The sequence below is a fragment of the Eublepharis macularius genome, chromosome 1, assembly GCF_028583425.1.
Source record: "Eublepharis macularius isolate TG4126 chromosome 1, MPM_Emac_v1.0, whole genome shotgun sequence".
Lineage (NCBI taxonomy): Eukaryota > Metazoa > Chordata > Lepidosauria > Squamata > Eublepharidae > Eublepharis > Eublepharis macularius.
The window spans coordinates 225,626,928-225,634,274 of NC_072790.1; positions in this window are offsets into that span (position 1 = coordinate 225,626,928).

Here is a 7,347-nt window from a genome sequence, read left to right on the forward strand (position 1 = left end):
AGGGCTTTTTTTTCAGCTGGAACGTGGTGGAATGGAGTTCCGGAACCTCTTGAAAATGGTCACATGGCTGGTGGCCCCGCCCCCTGATCTCCAGACAGAGGGGGGTTGAGATTGCCCTCTGCAATGCAGCGCGGAGGGCAATCTAAACTCCCCTCTGTCTGGAGATCAGGGGGCGGGGCCACCAGCCATGTGACCATTTTCTCCAAGGGCAACCCACTGAGTTCCACCACCTCTTTTCCCAGAAAAAAAGCCCTGGTAAGCATCATAAAGACAATGTATATGAAAGCATATTCAAAAAGGATGGGAGAGAACGATCAGACTTAAAATCAAAATGGGGAATACTAGCGTTTTCCCTGTCACCTCAAAGATCTAGCTCTGGAATAACAGCTCCAGACTGCTTTCTCTTCCAGACCTAGACTAGAAACCATTAATCGGAGTGACAATAAACCACCTCCCCATCCTTCAAAGGACAAACCAAACTGAAAGGAAGAGCTAAATGATCATCATACCCCCCACTGCTGATTTCAGAGCTAGTGCTCTATGAGAAAAAGGATGCCCCTGCACATGTGCAAGGTGATTTTTTTCTTATAAGCTCCCTCTATACACCTGGGGTTGGGGAGGGGTGGGGGGAAGAGTGTAAAGCTTTCATGCAGAATGAAGCCCCAGCATTGTCCCCTGTAGAGATTAACAAATCCTTCTCTCATTATTTCAAGCAGTTCAGGATAATCCCACACATGCTTACAATTGCCCTGTGAGGGAAGTCAGGCTGATGGAGTAGCTAGCCCAAATCACCCAATTCGTTTCGCAGCTGAACAGGAATTTAAACCCAGGTTTTCCCAGTTCATTTCCAACGTTGGCCCTTTCCACACATTCTTTTTTTTTATAATTTTTTTTTATTTTTCATAACTACAAAACACTACACAGCACTACACAAGACTATCACAAGGAAAGGGGAGAGGGAAGGGACAAAGGGGGGTGGAAAAAGAAAAAAAGAAAAAGAAAAAAGGGGGGGGAATGAACTACAAACACTAAACACTACACTTCAATGTTTTCCCTTCATACTGTCATAATACAAAAATAGCTCCATAGGATAATGATGGAGTGGTTAATCATACAGAGAATAAACATTTCAAATTCTGATTAAACTTTCCTCCCCCTTCTAGGTCCCGGACGCAGTTCTCTCTGTGCAACCGCTGTTGTGGTGCTCTCCTCCTCCTCCTCCCCCCCCCTCCGGCTCCTCCTTTTCTTCGTTCTCGGTGCAGCAGAGTTCTGGGTTTTTATTCTCAAAATCCTTTAGTTGATCTTCTGATAATATCTTATAGGCCTGATCTTTATATCTGAACCATATTCCTTCCGGGAATAACCATTTGTACTTTATTCCATGGTCCCTCAGAAGAGCTGCAAACTTTTTATATTTAAAACGCCGTTTCTGGACTAGAAATGGAACGTCCTTCAAAATCTTGACTTTCAAACCCATAAAGTCCAAATCCGCATTGTATGAGTTATATAGGATGGTGTCCCGAATCTTTTTAAATGAAAAGTCAATAATGATCTCACGAGGCAACTGTCGCTTTGTTGCATATTTTGAAGAAGCCCGACGGACCTCCAAAATGGCGCTTTTAACCTCTTCTTTAGTCGTCCTCGCGGGTATCGCCAATAGTTCCGAGACCACCTCCCACAGATCCTCTTTTTCCTCCTCTTTCACGTTTTGGAGACGCAAAATTGTCTGCGTTCGTTCCATCTGTAGCCCGATCAGCTGGTTCTCAACCAGCTTCAGCTCCTTTTTTGTAGCCTTCACAAGTGACGCACTTTCCAGAGCAGACTTCTCTGCCCCCCCCCCCGCTGCTGCCTTAATGGTTTTCACTTCGCTTTCAATTAAGCCCACCCTTTGATCAGTTTCGTTCAGCTTGTCAACAAAGGGTTTTATGGCTTCCACCACCGCCCTGCGCACCAACTCTTCGAGCGACTCCCCCTTCAAGGTAGCCGAGATTGACTTACCGAGAGCGGGACTTTGCTTCTTTGCTGCCATTTGGGGGGGGGGGGGCGCCAACAAAATTCTGGAACTCAGCGAAGGGGAAGAACGAGTCTTCTTCAGATCAACCTCTCCTTCACAAACGCTTGTAGAACAGAAGGGATTCGCTTGTTTACGGGCTTCCGCCTGTTTCTTTTATTTGCCATTTCTCGTTGCCCGGCGGCACTCGAGGCGCCGCGCACGTCTGCCGGCCTCCATAGGGACAAACGGGCAATTCCCCCCCCGCATTGATTTCGGGGAGTTCTTCCCGCCGCGTCCCGGACCCTGGCTCCCTCCCTGGGAGTCCTGGGGGCTAATCCTTGCGGATCAGCCGCCCGGTCAGGGTGCCCGGTCGTTTCCTCCCGGACCAGCCGAGAGGAGCGTCCGGCATGGCTGAGAAAACGAAACCGAATCCCCTTTCCACACATTCTTAAAGGGACAGCGTACTCACCGAACACTGGCCTCTTTCCCCCTTGACTCCAGACGTCTCCGTTTTCAAAACGGTTGCAGGCTGTTTGGCTTCCATTTTTTCTGCGCTTTTTCTGGGACCATGGGAAAGTGCGCTCCCAGAAAAGGTGACGAAAAAAAAAATGGAAAGCCAAACAGCCCGCAACCGTTTTGAAAATGGAGACACCTGGAATCAATGGGAAAAGTGGCCAGCGTTCAGCGAGTGGGACGGCCCTTTAAGGACGTGTCGAAAGGGCCAAGCACCCCTATACCACATTGACTTCCAGTTTAAGCATTGTGTGCTCTAATGTGGAAATTTTTCTCAAGAAAAATATTTTTTAATTGACCAATGTTCATACTTCTGCAAAGTTTCATTTCTACCCTATCTCAGGAGTCCTGTTTCTCATCCCACTTCTAGCCCCCACTTCCACAGGTATAGGATGCAAAATTCTTGGTCACATTTGACCACAGGCCAGGGCTTAGGCCCAGAACTTTATTTTCAGTACTGAAGCTTGTCCTTGGTGATTATAAACATGAGACCTCTGAGCGAGTGCAGAGTACTTTCCTCCTTACTCATCAGTAAGCACAACCAGCCTCCTGATTTAGGAATAAGGATGTCTTTGTAAATCTTCCAAGAAGACTTCAGCCCCAGAACCTCTCATTTTACAAACTAAGCACTCGTCATGCTGTCTGCTGATTTTCCATTCTGTGTCTTGTGAGTCCAGAAACCACTGGGTCATAGAACATAAACCCAGCTCACTGCCCATGAATGCACATGAACGCATTTAAGACTGAATCACTGGTTACATATACTATTGGCTGCTTCTTGGACCACTGCAGTGCATTCCATTCTGGCAGTTTCCCAGACCTCCATATTGTTGTGCACAGATATTGGGCAACTGAACCTTGCCCATCCCTAAGACAGAAATCATCAACTAGCTTCCTTCTTAGGACTGTACCCCAGCTTTGGAAATTGGACTCTAGAGGCTGCCAACTTGGATTTAACGCCAGCCACTTGGATTTCTTCTGGCTCCCTTGGGACACTGATTTAAGTAGTGATTTATTGGTGTTAAGCACTATGGGATTTGAACTAGGAACCTCATGGCTTGAGGTGGCGATCTAGACTAGTGAGTTACCAAGAACTATGTAGGCCACTCTCTGGGTACAGAAGGGAAGATGGTATGCATTAGCCCCTGGGACTGGCAGACAAAATGAAGGCCCAGGACATAACAGGCTTTATATAAATACTGCTTAACCTTCTGCCCTATGAGAGCAGTAACTCTTGTCATGCTTTTGGTACCAGTTGTTGGCCTTGCCTTGGCCCAAGCTCCCAGCCACAGCAAGTGGCCTCAGGGACAACCTGGGTTTTGAAAAGGAGGGTTAAGCACAGGGCTTTTTTTCAGCTGGAACGCGGTGGAACGGAGTTCCGGAACCTCTTGAAAATGGTCACATGGCTGGTGGCCCCGCCCCCAGATCTCCAGACAGAGGGGAGTTTAGATTGCCCTCCACACCGCTCCAGCAGCCATGTGACCATTTTCTCCGAGGGCAACCCACTGAGTTCCACCACCTCTTTTCCCAGAAAAAAAGCCCTGGTTAAACACATTTCCCCTGCCCTATTCCATTATTGTTCTGGATTTTCTTCTGTGTTGTGTTCTAGTCCTTTTGAATTCCACTTTAACGAAAAGAATTCCCTGAATTCATTCCAGAATCGGATCATGAAAAGTTTGCCTTATCATTTCTCCCCTCTGTGTTATCAGTTACATGTAACACGTTGATAAATAAAATACTACATAAAAATTCTTTTCATTTTTCGTTTGACTGATATGCCCGCATGCACTGTCCATCAGCATGGCAATATTGGCAATCATATGTCCAAACACATCAAGATTGTTTTTGTTTTTTGCAGTATTCGCTCAATATGTAGAGACCGGAGAATAGCGAGAGTGACACGAAAGAACAGAAAGATGGGGGCGGGGGGGGGGGCGGAAAGCACAAGTGCAAATATTCAGAAATTTTAAAAAGGTTGTGATGGAGGATTCTTAATGCTTTGGTGCCACTTAGGAAACAAAACCAGGTTATTCAGAACTCCAAATATAAGGAGAAATGTGGGAAAGGAGACTCCCATAGCATCCTTAGGTTATGCACACATACTCCAGATCTGGATTTGAACATTTATGTTCCCAGCTCTAATAAGGGCCCCTGCAGCTAAGCAGGGCAATGTGTCACTTTCAGGAAGGCATGAAATTCATGGTTAGACTGGTAACTGATCAATCTTACCAACATATGTGAGACACTACTAGGCATATCACAAAATTTTCTTATGGTACTACTGCCCTAAAGCATCAGATGGGATCAAATTAATTACCTTTAATGTGGTACATGGATGAAAATAGAACTAAGAGTGGCTAGCTGGTTATAGAGCTGGGAGGTTTTGAAGGGCATTTCGTTTATCCCCTTGCTTCCAGCTATGGCACCATGGGAGTCTGTGGGGGCAGGGACATGAAGGGAGCTTTCTATTGACATTACATCATTTCTGGGGGGGAATGGACGCGACATCACACTGCTTTAGGGATTGCTGGAAATTCTATGGTAAAACCATAGAGTTTCCAACAATTCCTAGAGTAGAGAAACATCATTTCTGGGTTTTCACCAGGGAAAATTAAAAATAGCAGTTGGCATGATGGCGTTATGTCACTTTCAGGGACAACCCAGAATGCCATTGCACCAACAGCCATTTTTTAAAAAAATTCTCTTGTGAGTCACTGGAGTGCTGGCTAGCAATGGGAGTCAGAGGAGGGAAATTTCCCACCTCCAGCAGGTAAATGGCATGCCTCCTTCTCCAGAAAGGACTACACTGCCAGTTGATAATATTTTTTTCAGTTTTTATGCTACTTGTCTGCCCTGATAGCCAAACTAGTTATTATGATATGCACAGGTTTGTCCCATGGATGCCAACACCATTTTACACCTGAAGTTGACCGTTTAAAAATGCTGCAAGGGACAGCACAGTAGGACCAAGTATTTGTCTCCCCTCCTTTTTAAGTACCGACAGTTGGGCCCATGGATGTCATAACTTCTAGTTTCACCCCCAGGCAGCTTGCAATAGTCATAAAATATTTGTTTTAAATTTACAAATATTAAACAATTATAATATTAAAAATCCTTATATGGCACCACCAAGCAAGCAAGCAAGCAAGAGGGTTAGCAACCCTGGCCTGGAGAAAAATATCCTGTCCCTTTAATATAGAGGCTTACTGTGTGGAATTGGGCAGTTGAAGCTTTTCAGGGCATGAAAGTCTACAACATCACCTGGTAAATAATAGCCCATGAAGCCTCTGTTAAAGGGACAGGACACTTTTTCTCTCAGTCTGTTGGCAACGCTAGCAATTGGGCCATGATTTGAGTTGGTGGAAACCCCCACCTGGCTTACTTTCCCTGCAGGCACACAGCACCTGTGGAGAACTTACTGAAAAGCCACCGGATCCAGTTCAGATCAGGACTATGGCACTGGGGTAAGAGAGCTCCACCCATACTACCAGCAACAGTTTTCCTAAATCAAAATGGCTCCAAGAAGACCTTTTGCCCTATTCCAGGAGCAGGACTGCAGTGAAATGGGGAAAAGACGGGAAGGCTGGAGTCCCTCCTCCCTCAAAGCCATGGTCCTGACACAAATTAGGCCTTCCAGCACTTGGGTAAGTTCCTCACAGCTGCTGTGTCGCAGTGTGGAAAGTGACTCACCTGACCTGACGTGAGGCTAGGTGTATCGTGTAGTTTGGCCAGCCTTCAAAAGCCTTTCAGAACAATAAAACTTTCAGTTTTGTCTGGAAGGCCATCAAGGACAGCAGCAACCTGATTTTCTGAGAGGTGAAATTTCACTGCCTGGGAGCAACCAGAAATGAGGCCTTCCCATGAGCCTGTGCTAATCTCACTTCAATCACAGCTGCCACCTCTGTCAGTCTCTGGACTTGGGCTGCTTGACAAGGTCACATTTTTGAAGGCAATCTCAAAACTGAAATACTCATGTATTTGCCTAAGGGTCTGACACTAGACAAAATACACCCAAATGACATGGGTAATTCAAGTGTATTTTGTAATTCAAGTGTAGTTCAAGTATATTTCATCTCATGTGTGGTTTGACCCTGAGTAGCTAGAAATCAAAATTCAGGTTGGTTGGTTCATTGTATAAGACAGGAAGGGTGTCAATTTGAAAAGAGCCAATGATTTCCTAGCCAAAAATTAAAAAGGATCACCACATCTCAGCTGGGTCTGGTAGCTGTGCCTTGAAGGGAAGTATGATATGCCTGAAATCATGGGTGCAAATCTGTGCTTGAAAAGCTTCACCTGCAGATTACATTCATGTTAAAAACACAGTAGCAGAGGCCAGTTGAAAAAATGACAACCTTGCTGTCAGGAATCTTATAATACTCTTCCCTCTACATTTCTGATGGTTTAATGTGATGCCATAAGCCAAGGTTCACCGTTCCAGTTCACTTCACTCTTTCTCAATATTACAACAATCTTTGTATTTCATTTGACCCAACATACATACCCCTTCCCGACAAGAAATTTTCCTTAAGTAAAATTTTAACCATATGAGGATTTATATAAAGCGCTGGGCCTACTTGGAGGCATTTCAAACCGTGTAAATTGGCTAAGAAACTTTTCTACAAAGTGGGCATCTGCTGTGACTAGATGAACCTTATCTCTTATTTTGTTTTGAGGAACAGATAGAAGAAGAGATAATACTGATGAGGAGAGAAGAAAAATAAGGCAGCTGAAGAGGCCAGAGATTTCAGCCTGCAATTTTTTTTCTTCAGCAGGCCTGCGGCGGCTGTTCCTTGACTTGTCCATATTTCTACAACATTCTAGAAGTCACTGAATATCTAAAT